A 19,504-nucleotide genomic window follows, 5' to 3' on the forward strand; every position below is an offset into this window, starting at 1 on the left:
TGAGGTTAGGAGAAAAAAAAAAGAAATCAACAAGCACATCCAAATGCAAAAAGATATTAAATACAAGTCAAGTTTATATTTTCAAATTTATTATAAATGAATGTATATACATGTACTCAATATTGATGAACATGCGCAGACTTGTTTGTTGAATATATATAGAAACAATTGAGTTTTGTAGAGTTGATGAATGCACTTGATGCTAATGTTCATGACAAGGAAGAGGTAAAATTTCATATTTTCTTTCAATTAAATATCATTATTGTGTCATAACATGTTATTTTTTTCATCCAAGAAATTGTCAAAGCTGCCTCATTAGTGGTGTTGCCTCCTACAAGTATAGGACATGCATATGAGGTTATGGTATGCATTTGTTCTATATACATATTAAATAGTTGCATTTACAAATGAGTACATGTATTTTTCAATTTTGTAGTAATTATGATGCAATGCATAACCAAATGAACCCCCAGTGGAGGTGATCCAGTTCCCAAAAAATAACCACACAATGAAAAAATAACACAAGATAGAAGATACGATACCAAGCTCAACTCTTTATTAATAAAATAATTGATTACATGTAATGTGCTAGGCTATAAGGCCTTCCCGTCTATGATCAAATATAAAGAAAGTAATAATTTTGCAAGATCCCTCAAGATCCAACCCAAATCCTAGCTAGTCCATATATGTAGCACAATAGTACTCTGGTAGAAACCTCCAGCGAGATCTAAACTTGTACTCGCAAGCCACTAAGAAATCTCCTTGTTTCCCAAGCCCTAGCTCTACTCACAAATTCACAACTCCAAATTCCTTCCTCAAATCTTTGCTACTCCGCCATCTTCTCCATGCTGGTTCCATTTTCACTTGAGACTCCACAAAACCCCTCTTCTTATACCCAACTAAGCCACAAGTCAACCTAGAAAATTATAAATTAAGTGAAACCTTATATTAAATACATATTTAAGCCACAAGTCAACCTATAACAGATACTAAATACAAAATGCCTTAGAAGGATTACAAGACCCATTAAATGCACCTAGGATACAGATACAAGGCCCTCCATAAATCCCTACGATTGCTCCACATCACGATCACACTTCTCACACATTAAATGCACCAAGTTGATTGATCAAATCCGCAAGAACTTTGTTTGGCAAGCTCAAACTGTCAAGTATCAACAACCACCAACCAAGCATGACCGAGCTCCCACAAGCATTGACGAGTTCCTCAGTTGCCAAACAACCAACACACACCAAGCAATGCAATGAGGGTCTAGCAACATAGTATATGCCAAGCCCTTCAGTGACCAAGCTCCTCAGCCAGTACAACAACTCAATGATGACCGATGAATGCTTCTCCTTCAAATGAGCATCTAACCTCTAACTGAGCCCATTTAGTCAAGCCTCCAATTGAGAAGCACTACAGAGATGATTGAGCATCTTGAGTCTTCCATCAATAATGCTAGAATCTCTAGGAACCTTAGATGCCCTTGCATCAGACTCCTGGGGTGCAAAGAAAAGCATATCGTACACTTTGTTCCTTCATGAAAACCAGACTTCCACTTCATCTTCACCCAAGACTTGCCAATCCATAAAGCCAAGAAAATGAACAAGTACATCAACCAATTCATCCTTCACAAATCTACAAACAACCAATCATCATATTCACTCACATGAATAAACTAAACAACATGGTAACGCACAAGTAGGGTCTACAACTTATCACCACAATCCATATCATCAACAAGAGCATCAAACTCCATGTTTAAAACACAAACATATAGATCCAAAACCAAATCCACATTGGTAGCATTATGCAAGCCCTCTTCAACACATGCCAAAATCCCAACACCAACAATCTCATTGCTCACAACAAGATGCTTTGCAACATGTGAATGATCACGCACAACAACCTTATTATCCAAAACCAAGTGTTTTACAATTTCCATGTTACTCAACCAACTGATCATGAAAACCAATCTCCATCATAACATTAACAAAATTATGAATCTCTTCAAAAACAACCACAAGTTTCTCTATAGGTTTTGCATCAGACTCCACAAACTAATAAACAAAACCAACCTCCACCTCGACCTTGCCATGCCCTCTTTATTCTCAAACAAGTCTCCTAACTGACCAGATAACTATCTTCCAGATTGGTAGACTCTAGCTCCATAGATCTCTACAAAACTCAACTATCCCTTCCTTAACTCGATTGGCCAAGCTTGCTTCCATCTGAGAAAATGTCTCTGAAATATTCTTTGCCACTACATCACGGAGATCTACAATCATGCTAGGGTCCAATCTTCTGGGAGGCATCTTCCAAGATCTTTGCAAACCAGATCCAACCTTCACTCAACAAGATCAACTTGCCATCTTCACAACCATCTCTCCATATCAAGGTCCATATGCAAGTCCTCTGCAATTGTAAATCAGAAAAACGATGTGCCACCTCACAACAAAGATATGTAGGACTCCAAAAAGAACAATCCACCACAAGATCAAACTCTACTCTACAAAATCAGCCTTCACTCTGATAATATCCAACCAGATCAAACCTTCACGCAATCGAGGTCCTAGTTCAAATTGCCTCATATTTGACGATTTGTCTACATGCTCAAGAAAACTAGCTTTGATACCACCTAATGTAGTGTAGAACCGAATGAACCCCTAATGGAGGTGATCTAATTCCCAAAAAAAAGCCACACAATGGAAACACAACATAAGATACAAGATCTGATACTAGATTCAACTCTTTATTCATATAACAACTGATTACATGCAATGTGCTAGTCTATAAGGCCTTCCTAGTTACGATCAAATACAAAGCAAGTAATAGTTATGCAAGATCCCTCAAGATCCAACCCAAACCCAAGCTAGTTTAGATCTATAGTACAATAGTACTATGGTAGAAACCTCTAACGAGATCTAAACTTGTACTTGCAAGCCACCAAACAATCCCCTTGTTTCCCAAACCATAGCTACTAGCTCTGCTCACAAATTCATAACTCCAAATTCCTTCCTCAAATTTGTGCTGCTCCATGATCTTCTCCAACTGGAGCCATTCTCACTCAAGACTCCACAAGAACCCTGTACTTATACCCAACTAAGCTACAAGATGGCCTGCAATAGATATTAAATAAAAAATGCCTTAGAAGGCTTACAACACCCATTAAATGCACCTAGGATAAAGATTCAAGGCACAAATAAATCCATACTCTTAAAGTTGTAGGTTCAATTAGATTGATTCGATTTGATATACATTATTGTTATTGGTAAATCATCATTCTCTATATATACTTATCCATGTTAAATAATATATATTATTTTTATATAATAAACATATATATATATATATATATTGTTATACATATTGTATAATAATATTATATATGGTTGTTTATATTACTAATATATTAATATGCTAATTAGTGATGATCAATCGTAGAGACATGTCTCCTCCTCTCTTATTTATAAGCCTTCATTTGCATTTGGAACACAATCAATACAAATGACAATTGTTAGTACATTTGCAACAATCCTAGAAATTAGCATGGTATTTGAGCCAAGTTAATGTATTAGACAAAAGCCATAGTACTAGATATTATATCTATAAGGATCTATTTAATATTTTTTGTGGAAAATAACTATTATAGATTGGAAATTCTTTGGCCTGAACTGTGAGATATAAAATCTTTAATGTTTTTGTTGGATTCAATATATACTTCAACAATATAGAGCCTTGCAAAGTTATGTGCAACCAACAAAAGTTTTATGTGCCATAAATGTTCATATCATGTTGTGCTTAATAGGAGTTCTTAAAATCATTCCATTATTCATTTTTTAGTGAGTGTTGTGTTGCATGGCCAACATGGAATAGGATGCACATTATAAAAGAGTCATTGTAATATCATATGGTTGGTTTGCTTGTATACATTGGGGGAACCATGTGACCTTCTAAATTGAATACCAGATGCATCAAAGAGATGTTAGTGACCACAAAGAGATGTTGGTTGAAATAATTTTTGTTATGATTTACCATGTTGAGAAAATTATTTGATAAATGTCAGAGATTCCAGTCGAACCTGATTGATAGTCTAAAGCAAAGATTGAAGAATTTTGAGTTCAATTAATTGTTCTCAGAGAAACTATTATGTCTACACAGATGCTCCCATGTGGACTCTACAGACAAGGAAATAGGGCCAATCATCCTGAATCATACACATGCAACCAGTATAGTTTGGGTGTTTATGTTTAACTAAGGAAAATATAAGACAAATATAAATCAAACTGACGTAACGTAAGGATTGAACTCTCCATGGTGGGGGTGACTTCTTGAGCTACTTCCATGGTGGTGGTATTATAGGTTGAAAGATCTTGATACAAAATAAAGCTGAAATAATATAATAAGATGACCACCAAGGTAGATGTGGGTAGAGAAAGGTAAGTAAAAAAAGATATGAGATCATTTCATAAATATTGATTTCTATATATTCAATATCTATTAGATATTATAATCGAAAATATATATTAATTATACTTAATTATTTTGAGATATTTATCAATTCAAAGGATTAATGTATTGTAAATACTTAAATTCGGAAAAATGATTAAATATCTAATAAATCTAAAATGCATATATATAGAAATATTCTTTAATTTAATAATTTGATATTATTAAATATAATAGGATTAGTTGATGTGCAACAAGATAGTAATATATTCTCTTATGAATACAAGTGAATATAGAATAAAGTATATCTTTAAATCAAACATTTACCTATATTACATTGGAATGATCTTATATTATTATGCATAATTATTTAATATCTTTGATTATTTTAATTAATCAATGAAGTCTCTATCTTATTTGTATTTTTGTATATACTTTGAGTTATTTACCTTGATCTTTTCCTCCAAGAATGTTATTGAACAAGAAGAGGGAGATTGAGATTCAAAGGGAGCCTGACATGTTATTAGAGGCAACCTTGGAAGGGAGGGAGAAGATTGAGGATATTATTTAGTTAACCTTCAGTGAACTCGATCTTATTGATTAAGAGGGAGTGCACAATGTTGAGATGGATTCTCTAGTGGTGATAGCATAATTTTAGTGATAAGGAAGGAAGTATGAAATGGGAATATAAATTCAATGAATAGGAATGTACATTTACTATCAAAATAAGATATTCATATTAACTACCACCTTAAACAAATCAAGAGTGAAAACTTTATTTCAATTAATACAAAAGGTGCTAGACACCATGGGCCCACCTTTTTTGCGAGAAAACTTACTAAGGAGAGTGGTCATCATAGTGGTAGCTGAGATAGGAAATATGTGATTTAGTTGAACAATTTTTTGTCAATAGGGTGCATATACATTGAGATCACAAATAGATTACAAGCTTACTCCTAAAGAAAATTGGTATAAATTTTTTCGACTCCATAAAATGAAATGAGTGGAAATTATACATTGTTGGGGGAATAATAATATTTAATGTTTCCACAATCTAACTAGCTCATCAAGTCTTCAACTCATTTTGGATAGCAAGGGAAACACAAATCAATTGGATAAGTGGATCAAGCATTGTCTAAAATCATCTCGAATAAAAAACTCGACAATTAAAGAGTGTCTCAGTTGGGAAGAAATCATTGGGCCACACATTACATGAGAACACAGATATGGATTGATTTAGATCCGATATTTGGATCAGCTCTTTACTTGCAAAAGGGGTAGACATTAGATTGGGGCAATCAACACGAGAGATGATGTCAAAGTAATCCATATTTGATTTGATGCAAAATTGTTCAACAATATAGAATGAGTGGGAATTTTACATTGTGGGGGGAACAATAGTCAATGTTCCATTCCCACTTGAACCTTATTTAGAGGGGAGATGTTCCATTGTTCATGTGTAGATAAGTATTCTTATCTTTTACATTTATCTCTCTCTTATTTTTAATTCTATACATACTATAAGGATTATTTGCCTTGATCTTTTCTTTTATGTTTGGAGATATTCTTATAGGAAAAGAAAGTTGGTACTTTACACATGCTAACAAATATTGTGCAAACTTAATTTAATGATAATAGCTCCAAAGACCTCGATGATCAAGATGGATAAAGTGAGGCTCTTGAAGGAATTTTTTTTGATGATTGAGATTATGAGATCCTTCTACATTAAGAGGGAGTATGACACTTCTTCTAAAGCAATGCAGGAGCTTAGAAGATTGATACTCAAAGGGAGTCTAGAAACACATGTGTGTGACTAAATGATGTTGATGGGCCTTCTCCTATGTATATCACGAGGAAGTGATGACTTATCACTAGAAAATTAGAAAATTGATATTAGATTCAAACTGAGTCTAAAAAGAATCCTTGGGGGAAGAGACCTATAAGGGAGTAACTATTGGACCTGACTTCCCAGGGTCAATGTTTAGAGGGAGATTTCTTAAGGTGCAATCCTTTGTGAATGATGTCTTCTCTATGAGAAGAAGTTCCAAGTGAAATTTATTGTAATGTGTTCTTCTCTATGAGAGAATTGAGGTAAAAGCCCTTATACCATCCTCTGACTTGGTTCATTGTGGTTACTATTTTGCATATGATATGTAAATGAAGGTGACAATCTTTCATTGACATATATAAACAGAAGGTAATCATTATAAGATGACAATATTATAAATGGTAGACATGTTATCATGAAAAACTTCATTAATTTGTTGTCCTAGAGTGTTGAAAGTCATGATAAAGAATGTATCATAACACACTTATTAAGTTTTTGTCATAGAAAGATTAATTTTTGCAATTGTGTGTTATGAAAGGTGACAACCTTTCATATGTGTGAGGTCACTATTGTAAGGTGATGACCTTTTCAATAGTTGATCTATCTCCTAACACCAGAATATGTTGGAGCAAGTGTTATCATGGTTCTTCAACCCAGATTTTGTAGAACACCTTGATAACCAACTTATCATGGTTCTTTAGGCTAGATTTTTTCGGACACCTTGATAATCAACTCATCATGGTTCTTCGAGCGAAATTTTGCTGGACACCATGAAAACCAATTGTTATGGTTCTTCGTGATGGATCTTGCCAAACACCATAACTTAAATCTATCATAGACCACACTTAAAGTGGTATTCAAATCTTGTATTATAATTGCTTCAATTCTCTTTATGCTAAAGAGGAAGCATTGAGAAATTTAGCCTTATAGTGAATTGAATATCATACTGAGATGATATCTCTTCATATACTGGAGAACATAATGTGTTCTACAAATCCTCCCTAGCTAAGAGGGAGTGTTTAAGTTGTAGCTTCAGTTGGATTGATTCAACATGATATACATTATTATTTTTGGTAAATCATTATTCGCTATATATACTTATCCATGTTAAATAATATATATTATTGTATATAATAAATAAATAAATAAATTATTGTATATAATATATATATTATAGTATATAATATATATATATATATATATATAATTATATATATATATATATATAATTATACTTATATAATAATATATTATATATGGTTATTTATATTACTAATATATTAATATGTTAACTAGTGATGATTAACCATAGAGACATGTCTCATCCTCTCTTATTTATAAGCCTTCATTTGCATTTGGAACACAATCAATAAAAATGGCAATTGTTAGTACATTTGTAGTGATCCCAGAAATTAACACATACATCCCCATGGTCTCTCCACATCACAATCACACTCCTCACACATTAAATACACCAAGTCGATTGATCAAATCCATAAGAACTCTACTTGACAAGCTCAAAATGTTGAATGTTAGTGACCACCAACCAAGCATGACCGAGCTCCCACAAGCATTGATGAGTTCCTCAGGTGTCAAACAACCAACACACACTGAGCAATGCAGTGAGTGCCGAGAAACACAATGTATGTTGAGATCCTCCAACGACCAAGCTCCTCAGCCAATATAACAACTCAATGATGACTAAGAAATGCTTCTCCTTGAACTGAGGACCGAGCCTCCCCACCAAGCCCATTTGGTCAAGCCTCCAATTGAGAAGCACCATAGAGATGACTGAGAATCTCTAGTCTTGCACAGAAAATGCCAGAATCTTCAAGAAACTTAGATTCCCCTGCATCAAATTATCAACAATGTTGGGTTATTAACATGTGTTAATTATCTTTTACCTATTACAATACCCTGTATGACTTCATACAAATCCTTTCTCATTTCATTTTGTTAGGAGTCTCGAGCATCTAGAGGTATGCATGTAGATTTTTAGTTAAGTCTCTCTTGTGATCTCAATTTGGATTTCTTGTTTGTATGATAGAAATCCTTAACACCTACATCTACAATGCTAACATTTTTATCACTTACCATGCAAGTTGTGCCTCAAACCAACACTGATTCATCAATGGTTATGCCTCCAACTATTGTGAGAGATCCAATTCAAGTTGTAGTACATATTTGATTTTTTACTCCATTTAAAAATCCCTAACACCTATTCTACAACTCTAACATTTTATCACTTACCATACACATTGTGCCTCATATCAGCATTGACTCATCAATGGTTGTGCCTCCTACTAGCATGAGAGATCCAACTCAAGTTGTAGTACGTATTTATTGTTTTACTCTATTTATAAATCCCTAACACCTACTCTAAAATTCTAACATTTTATCACTTACCATATAGGTTGTGCCTCATACAAACAATGATTCATCAGTGATTGTGCCTCCTACTAGCATGGGAGATCCAACTCAGGCTCCAATACACATTTTTTAAGCTCTATTTAGAAATCTCTAACACCTACCTACAACTTTATCTTTTTATTACTTACCATACATGTGCCTCATATCAACATTATTTCATCAATGTTTGTGCCTCCTACTAGCATGGAAGATCCATATCAAACTCCAATACATACATACATACACTAGTACATTTGACCCCATTTTTAGACCAAAATTTTTGACCATCTAATAAAATGGGGTCAAATTGGTCGAAATGTGCAAGGAAACATATATATATTTTTAAATACAAGCCCGTATTGGTCAAAATTTTGACCAACAAGCCCGTGTTGGTCAAAATTTTGACCAACAAGGGCTTACACTATTTCAAAGTAAGAAAAAGCATTGTTTGCCACCCTAATTTCATTGTCACGCGACTGGAAGATAGCTTGTGCACTTAATCATTTCCTACATTGTATTTTGTGGCCAGGAGTACATGCCAAAAGGGTTTTATAGCTTCAACACCAATAGGGTTTGACAGCTTGGGTTCTTTGGTGCTTGATTGTAGCAGAGGAGAGCTCGTGAATGCTTCAAAGTTAACATTGAAAGAGATTTCAGAAGCGAAAGCTCTTGCAGCATCAAAGAGTCATAGTGAAGCTAAAAGAAGGCGGCGTGAAAGGATTAATTCACACCTGGAAATGTTGAAGAGTCTCCTTCCTAGCATTACAAAGGCGAGTTGAAGTTTTGATTTATAGATTGACATTTGATTAAAAAAATTTATCCACCTGAATGCATAAAACTGAGGGTTAACCTGCACAATACAAGCAAGAAGAAGCACGCTCCATTATATCTTTTCCATAAAGTAGTATTTGATAAACATATAATGATTTCCCATCTAAAGGATATCTTAACATAGATGAAAGGTTAGGTTTCTGCCATGGGATAAAAGATCACTCTCTTCAAGACACATTAACTTGCATCCAAAGACAAATTATTGTACAACATTAAAAATTCTATGATTGTCAACAGAGCTCTCATTCACTTGTTAGTTAGGAGAGGTTTCTTACTACCCAACAAGATAACACCCCACCTTTAGCCTCTCTCATATGACTGGTCGGAAATGAAGGATGTAGATCTGTACAAGTCCTAGTCTATGGTGATTTGGGACAATTATGGATAGTCTCTAGAAATAGAATTTAAAGAAAAAATACAATGAAAACAACACAAAAATGTAATGTGAATCAAAATAAGACTTGTTTTCCTATGAAAAAACATTATTGTGTTGTAATGGTAAAAATCAAGCATAAGATTAGTTTTTGTGACAAATCACACTGGTGTTTTCAATCTGTTTGACCTCTCTATTTAGACGAAAATGTTTGTTGAATTTTTAGCTATCCTAGTTACTGCATAACTTTCTTCTATCATATAATTGTTGTTTGAAAGCCCCTCATATTGCTTTTAAACTTGTATCTGCACCTTACATTTGTATACTTTTGAGCACATTAAGGCCTACTTTTATGTTAACTAGTTAAATTTTGCTTAGTTTGCTTCTGATTTGTTAGATCCATACCTTGGTTGTAGCATCAAGATGGTGCCACAACTCTTCATCATGTATCTTCAAAAGTTCTGTCATTCGTACCATTCTAGAATGGATGCCTACAGTAGTATTGTCTAGTTTCTAGGAAAAATGGTCCAAAAAATTACTCAGCAACTCTACAAAACAAGAAAAAGTATCTACTTCTACATGGACCTGTGTAGTAGCCAAAATGATTGTAATTAGGATACAATGAATTACAATCAAGATCTACATATCAAGTGATTTAAAGTTTTGAATGAAAATCTGGTGCACATGCTTTGACTGAAATATGCATTATAAGCAAGCAACATTGATGTAAACTAGTTTATAGCCTTAAACTGAAAAATCAATTTTTTTGTGGTTAAAAGTTCTATAGCCTACAAAGTTAGAAAATATTCAATTGTGCATGAAATCAACAAGAGCAAAAACAATTAGTTGTGTATAAATAATGCTTTGAAGTAAATGGTCTAAATTGGCCTCCTGAAGTAGACATGTACATTCTCTTTTCAATAGATAAGGCAACATGTACAAATTCTTTCAATGCATTCTATTATCATCTACAAAAAACCATCTAAACACTGCATGGTTGTCATCAATGATTTGAGGCATCTTTGTCTTGCCAGGAAGAGGAAATGGAAAACATCTCCTGCCTAAATGAGACTACTTATCTAATTCTATTAGTTGAATCTGCTTCTTTCAGTTTGTACTTTTGAATGGTAATGTTTCATGCATGTTTCATCTACATTTCTGTGTTTTTATATATTGAAAAGAAATTTCCACCTATTGACACAAAATAATGTCAAATCTAGAGGAATTGTGAATATGTCTAGGCAAGTGTTTGAGTAGTTTACATCATACAGTATGACCAAACTGTTGATATATATTACTCTCACATAGTTGCATCTAGATGCATTCCTAATCAACAAAACAATTGAGGGAAGATTATGTCTAAAAATTCAAAGGACTCTGCTGGAATAAAAGTGACGGGAGTTTCTATATTTGTTTGCCCTTGTAATTTATTGATATACAATGATTTGTATTTCATATTTTTCATATCTCACAAAAATTGGATGAACATTTTACTTCTTATGTCAACTGTGCACAGAAATTTATGGTAAACCAGTAATCTGCAGATGAGTTCCCACTATTATGGTTGGATCATCTTCCTTCAAAAATTAAAACTGATCACACAACAACTACAACATAATTTCTTAGTAGGAAAGGCCACTGATGTGGGACCAGTTATGTGCTGGTGTCTCAGGGACCTGCCACTACTTGTTGTCAATGCAAGATACATGCTAGAAGCAACAACTTCTCTCATTCAAATGAAATGAGACTGCAAACTGACATCATTTTCTTCTTGCATATTTTGCTAGGCCATGTGTTAGAAGACATTCAACAATCATTTTCACAAACTTTCTTTTTATGGCAGATAAATGTAAAATGGATATAACATCTAGTAGTGTATTTTTATCAGAGCAACCATTTCACTAACATAGGTTTGATGATAGAAAAAGGAGTGGCTTATTCTATGTGTCATCATATACAAGAGTCTGACAACTGTGCAGTGGTTGTGTCATTTAATTACATTTTAATATTCTTGATTTTGAGATTATATGTGGTAAACCAAGATCAATGAGGTCGTTCCCAATGGATCAAGGGTTGACTTGTTGGTCTAAATATTTGTTTAGAACAAATCCATCCTACTTAACTACCAATCATGGAAAGCCACGCAAATGCATGATAGGTTTGTGAGTCAATATCCATGATTACAAGGCCAGTTATTCACCTATTCCAGCATAAGCCTTATTGTAAACGAAAGGAGGAAAAAAACAACAGAGGAAATAACAGAAATGAAGAGTCTCATGCTCAACATATATCCTCTTATAACTGAAATAGAGCTTTATGAATCATGGATCACTAGTCCACAAAAGTAAAAATGATAAAACACATACGCATTAGACATTCGTAGACACAATTAAGAGTTAGACTTTTGAGAACAACCATCTACAATGCAAGACACATACAGTTAGGTTCCTTTGTTGACTAATAAGGAGTCAAAAAGTGTTATATATATGAGACTCAATAGCTCATTTACATGAAATAGATTCTCCATTACAAATGGGCACAAAGCTGCTCATTTATAATAATATCTCAATGAGCAATAAATTCTCCCAAAAAATGAGTTTGAATTTTGAATTTGTGGAGGTAGAAGTCATATTGAAGTTGGGTAGCATAGATCTCCTTTGCTGATTGTTGGAGCACCTATAGGATAGGTGCAAGGTAATTAACCTTGAACTTCAACTCTTTGTTTCACATATGCAACTAATGGGGTTGCATTTCTCGACAATGCTTAGAGCATGGCCACTGAGCTTTGAAATCTTTTCAAAAGCCATCCATGATATTGTCAAGATTTGGATATGAAACAACTCAATTCTTTTTTTAATATACATCTCTTGGATTATAACTCAAAAATGATACTTGGTATTTTTATTTATAAATATAACATAATAAAGAATTGTGATTTTTTCTATATTATTCGGTTTTCTCACTTAGACACAATTCTGAAAATAGACTTATCTTGATTTTCTACTGTTATCGTCTTCTCTATTTGCAATTATTTTTACTTGAATGTTTGTCCTTGATGCCTAGACAATTTATAGGTTTTTATCCAATAATTTGATAGGAGGAAGGTTGTTCATCTTTAAGTCTCTGAATATCCTTGGAGGGGTTTTGTTCACTTTGGCTTTAACAATTATGTGCAAAGTCACATAACATTCATTCTGAATAGATGCTCCTTTTCTTAATGACTCGATTTCTCTTTTATACTAATTGGTGAAAGATTCACATCCATCCCTGCCCTTGGAAATTTAAATTAAATTATTTTGCTAGCACCACCTCCTGAATATTGTTAGTGCTAGTTTTATCATATTATTAACAACATTGGTGTTTATGATATAGGTGCTATTTAAACTTCAATCGCATAGCAAATGATTTTCACATTTTAGAATGTATGGCATTTTGGTGGGTGCATGACAATAAATGGTTCCCCCATGATTGTACACACAAATTGTCAGAGAAAGTGCCTGATGTGAACATGCCACTAGTACATTTTCACTTGTTTTTCTACCAAAATTTTTGACCAAAGCTATAATTCCTTCTTCTTTTTTCTTTTCATTCCCGTGTTGGTCGAAAATAAAAATTCTGTGGCCGATTTGGTCAAAATTTTGACCAACCTATGTATTCTTAAGTTTAATTTCGACCAACTCAATGTTATAACAAAAAAAAAAAAAAGTTTCATTCATTCACGGGTTAAAAAGAAAAAATTTCATTCATTCACAGGTAATGCATTTCCTCACGCACAGATTTATGCCGACTGTTGGGATTCCTTGAGCTTTGCCGCTGGCAAGGGCTTGCCACAGACTTTCTTACCACATGAGTGAGCACCTAGGTGAAGTGTAAGTTGGTTCATAGCCAGGCAGCAAGCCACGAGTCATTGCTTTCTATTTTGTTTGGCCGAGTCATGCACCGCAATGCCCTTTCTCATAATGCTTGCATTGTTGGCTACAAACGACACAAGAAGTAGAAAATGAAGGATTGGAGAAGAGGTCTAAATTTGAAACATTGCTCGGCTGGTGCTAAATTGGTATTTCTCGATTCTCCTTTTACTAGGGTTTCAACTTATGTGTAGTTGCCTGCATTTTCATACACTCTCCAAATGTAGTTGTTTTAGGAATTACCATATATTCTAATACAACTCATTTCAAAAATGCTTGTTTAAGCCACAAATATGGGATGAATTTATTTTATCCTAAGAATTTGATTTGTAATGGCTATATGGTGCCTCAAATTTTCTTGCAGCTCATCAAAAAATACTGTTCCAAGGAAACATTTTGGTAGAATAAGTGAGTAAAAAGCTATGATTAAAAATGCATTTGCACATATAATTTACTCTAACCAAAAACATTCTTAAGAAAAAAAAAGGATGAAGGATTAGGAACCCCTTCGTGAACCAAAAAGGTCTCTATTTAAATCAATATGCATATTTGTGCTCATTTCTTCAGTAGTCTATAAATGATTTTTAATTTTTAATCTCCAAGATAGCCATGAACTAAATGAAATCACCAACATCCAAATCCTTCAGGTTAATTTAAGTGTGTGGAATCCTTCATGCTCAATTGAAGCGTGTGGTTTCCCTTATAGATCTATCTCTCTATATTAAAAGGAGATAAAGCTGTTTGTATTAGATATCCATATCACAAAACTACCATATTTTTCTCCATGCATATAGTCCCTTTTGGATAGGTTTGCCTCATTTTGAGGCAACTATACTCAAATGTTAATTTTTTTCTTGGTTCGATTTTGTGACAGTTTTTAGCATCAATGTTTTGGATCATCCTACGTGATCTATCAGCGTTACTTTCCTGTATCCTGATGATGGATCATGTAGTATGATCTGAAATGTTGATGCTAAAAACTGTCACACAATTTATCCCAAAAAAAAATCAACATTTAACATGGATTGTGAAGATCTGGCAGACTTACCTGTATTTGAGTCATGTCAATTATTCATGATACATTCTTGGACATTTATTATCGTGGAATCTGCTTCTACATAAACAAGATAGGAAAACATGGCTTCATGCCAAGCAAATCTTAATGCTAAATCTTATAGTTTAAATCTCATTGTGATGATAAAATAGAAAACGTCAGTGTACTTCAACCATGAACTTTACATTGGTTAGCATGGAGAATAAATAGGAAGCAAGCACAAATTAGTAATATATGCATACTGTTGATTTGTATATTTAGCAAATAAGAAAAGAACATAGATTAAATATGAGGGGTTCCAAGCAGGTTGGTTAATACTAGTCTCTTTCTAATTTATTCCTCTGATACAAAACTTTAGGAATACTCAAAAAATTGTTCCTTCCTGGTATCCAATTAAACATCTTCACATTAGTTCAGAAACCCTAGGTCTGAAACTAAATACATGCATGCTGAAGAAGTTATAAAAAAAATCAGATAGAACTCAACATATCTTAGGAAATTAAAATATACATCAATTTGGTATATTTGAAATAGGATTGAAGCATTTCACAAACCTTTGTAACTGCTCCTCTAAAACCTCACACTTGGTAATGGCATCTTTGCATTGCATGCGTTCCTCCTGAAGCTCTAGCTCCAAAGCATCCACTTTTTTAGACAACCCTTTCATCTCAATTTTTGTTGCCTTGAATTGAGATTTAATATTTGATTTATGTGAAATGATGCCTGCTAGTTCATTCTCTAATAACTGCTTTGATTCCTTAGCATATTCAAGCTACATTTGCAAGTTTTCCAGCATTTGTTTTGATTTAGTAAGTTGACTTTCTGTGTGTTCAAGTTTCTCTTTAGTTGTAGCTAGGACTACCTTTTAGATTAGCATTGCCACTCTTCAAATGCATAAGTTGTTCCTCCAACTCTGTAACTTGATGCTGGGTGTGATCAAGCTTCTCTTTTGTTATAGTGAAGACTCCTTCCAGATTAGCATCCTCACTCTTGAGACGTATGAGCTCCTCTTTTAACTCAATAATCTAATACTGTGTGTGTCCAAGATCCTCTTTGGTTGCAGCCAAGACTATTTCTAGATTTTCATTCTCACTCTTGAAGCACATAAGCTCCTCTTCTAACTCTCCAATTCTGCTTACCTGGGCCTTCAACTCAGATTCCAAAGATGTTTTTTCTACTTGAATCCTGTTAAGCTTCCTAATTATGTATAAATTGCCACCAACTAGTTGAAAGCGTAGACTATTAGCCTTTTCTTCTCCTCAAAGATCCTGAGCACTTTCTTGTCTTGTGAAATTATCTGTACTAATTGAATTATGAAGAAAACTAGACTGCATCAGGTTGGGCAATTGGTTGCCAAAATTTGTTGCTTCATTTTGGAAGATTTCACTAAAACCAAGAGCAAAAATTTTCCTAAATTGAGATAAGAAAGATATCAATTCAATAATTAACTCTGTAATGTTTTCTTTGCACTACAAAAAGTAATCCACTAACTGAGAAAACTCCTGAATTCTAAAAACTAGTTTGTCAGTATCTAATGATTTAAATTTTTGAGTCTTTTCAGGGTCTTGGGCTATAGATTGTAAGAAATTAATGATGCTGACAATAGCAATTGCAAACTCTACATCAATAGAAGTAATTCTAATCCCAGTATCAGAATGAGAAGTGAAGTTAGCTTTCACAGAAGACCAGATATGTGTCTGAGAATGTCTAGTACTTTCAGCATCTATTGCCATGGCATATTTGACCTCATCTAGTATTTTGTGCAAGTTTGCACCCTCAACATCAACAACAAGGATCATATCATGCTTTTCTTTGAGACTAACTAGGGTAGATTCATTCCAAGTGTTTCTAGCTTGCAGAACAATTATATTTTCTTGTAAATGGTTCATTTTTTTTAACAACTCTGAGCATTCCTGATTGACAGTTTGAAGCTTTGATTCTTTTTGTGCAAGAGCTTCTTCTAAGAAAGCTCTATCTTCTTGATTAGATGAAATATCAAAACTTCCTGAAACATTCTTGTCAGTTATTTCATCTAAATTTCCTACTTCTGCCTGATCCAATCTAGTTGAATCCATGGAAGCCAATCTCTCCATCTCAAGGAAATCATCCATCAAATCTACCTTGGACACATCACTGAGCTTCTTAGCTTTGCTAATGACCTTTTCTATTTTGATATGATCTAGCTCTGCAATCAGGTGTTGAAGCCCATGACTCTGCACTAGGGTCACCATCATTCATGTCCTCAGAAATGGAAGACAAGCTTGGTGGATTTCTTGTGCTTTCATTTCTTGATCCTTCCAAATGCAACTCAAGTGCAGGTTTTCCTTGCCTTTGCCTCAAAGATTCCAACTATTGTTTAACAGTGGAGAGTTTGGTAGCTGTTCTAGCACACATGACTCTAGAAGCCTTAAGCTCACTTTTTTGTTTTGAGAGAGCATCTTTTAGCATCTTGTTCTCTTCTTCAATTGCCGACACTTTTCCTGTATGGTATTTAGTTTCTTTTTGAGAATGTTCTTTGTGTCTATCATTTAATGTCTCTACTGAAGAACGTGGTGAACCAACACCCTTACTAAGTGACTTCCTCAATTTGATATCCCTAGACTCCCTTCCAACAATATCTACTTCAAGTTTCATTTGAGCAAGTGTAGTAGGCCCTGGTAATCATTTTTTAAGAAAACCTCTTAGCCTCTCACACTTGGCCTCTAACTTGGTAACTTTCTTAACTATTTCTATTTGCTGTTTGCTAGTAGCCTGGGCAGATTTCTTACTATTATCTTTCATCAATTATTATACCCAGTTCTTTGTTAAGCGAATGACGTTTATATTTGAGGCCAACATTCTCACTTTCTAACATCTCAAGTTTAGTTTGAAGAACTTTAGCCTTAGACTCAACTTAGTTTCTGGCTTCTTGCAAATTAGATAATGCTTTTGAATTTTCTTGAAGAGATGTGGATGTTGCATTACTTCTTGTTTCTGCCTCATTTAGTAGCTACTCTAGTTCTACTATTCTAGAATCAAGCTCACATTTTGATTTGTCCCATTCTCTAGTCTTTTTCACCATAGCCTCATGAAGCTTCTGTTCTTGTTCCTCTCTTGAACTCCTAAGCTCCCGTGAAATTACCTGATTGAGTGTCTATATTTTTAAAAATCAAATCATATTTGAGGGTTCATGATGAAGAAACTCTGAAATTAGTGCTCAATATTTTGATTCTATCACAACTTTTTGTTTAGCATGTTTACCAAGAGAAAATCCAAAAATTATTGCATTAGGAGAGAAAGTATTTGATTTTGTAAGATTTTGTTTACACTGTATTTATTAATTAGAGAAAATATGGGAATTTCCTCTGTACAGATTCATTAGTACTAATTCAGAGGATTTCACAACTAAAGTCTGCCCCAAGGAATTCTCAAGTGCCACAGTCAAGCTTTGAGACTATCAAGAGAGGTAAAGGGCAACCTAAACAAAAATCTTCTGGTTGTGGGAAGGATTAGTCCAGTGTGGTGGATTGTTATGGAAAGGATAACCTCAAAGTGTTGAAGGAAAATTCATTGGGACCAAAGTTAAGGTGTGAGCATTTGTCTCCTGTAAGATCTTTCCCAAGTAAGAAAACCTGTTGATTGTGTCTTTGTCTCCACCACAAGAAAATTCGAACTCCAAAACCCATTAAACATAAGAGGCCCAGACTTACATTGAATGAGACTACCACTTTATGTTTTCTAGAGTCTCCAGCTGGTACCGTACCTATAAAAGAGCTATTTAGCTAAGGAAATCAAATAAAGATTGAAAAGATTGAAGAAGCAGAAATAACCTCACCTTCTCATGAATTCACTGTAAAAGCCATGGGTGCTAGAGACTCCCCAAGACAAATCTGCATAGTACCTCCAAATAGCAGAGGATTTCCTTTGATACTGGCAAATTCCAATCACCCAAAACCCAGAATCAACACTTCAATCTAAATATCAGTTATATTTTAATGCAAAAATGCATTCACGTGTGAAACATAATTCCCACATAGCATAAGAGAGAAGATTGTTCGTACATGACAGTTCAAGCATGAGTCATGGGTACTGACCCAGTCAGATTGTTGTGGGAAAAATCTCTAAAAATGGGGCATATGGGTTAAATACTAAAACAAAACCTAGCATAAGATGAACCCAAATGGAAAATAAAATATGGATAAAAAGTAGAGCCTTATAGAAATTCTTCAGGAAGTGGACTTGATATTTCATTGTTCTGCAATAGCCTACACATGTCACAAAAATTAGCGCATTTGTCTCATACTGTAATGCTCATACCTTAATGCTCAGGCATTCATTTCAGAAAGTGATGTCTTGTTCTTTTCCTTAGAAATCAGTCAAAATGGATACAAAATGTTCTTGTCACAAAATTCCCCAAAAAGACCTCAATAGAGACAAACAGATTGAAGTTTGAAGCCATTGCAACATACTTGTCTGTTGACACAAATGGATATTTTTAGGATATATTCACAATTGGCAATGCAATGAGTCAAATTCTTTTAGATGAATGCAACTTACAACCATGAAAATCAATTTCACTTGGGTTAAATTTCATTCTGCATATGTTGGTTTCAAGTATACATTTGACATCTTTGCTAGAAATGGGTTTATTAAGTAATACGGTAACATAG

General features: G+C 34.0%; 1 pseudogene; it reads right to left on the minus strand.

The window, feature by feature from the left end:
• Positions 1–1,711: 1,711 nt before the first annotated feature.
• LOC149575809 (uncharacterized) overlaps positions 1,712–19,504 on the minus strand; it is a 72,462-nt pseudogene continuing 54,669 nt past the window's right edge.

The sequence above is a fragment of the Cupressus sempervirens genome, chromosome 2, assembly GCF_028749045.1.
Source record: "Cupressus sempervirens isolate cs-2001-9-10 chromosome 2, ASM2874904v1, whole genome shotgun sequence".
NCBI classification, from domain to species: domain Eukaryota; kingdom Viridiplantae; phylum Streptophyta; class Pinopsida; order Cupressales; family Cupressaceae; genus Cupressus; species Cupressus sempervirens.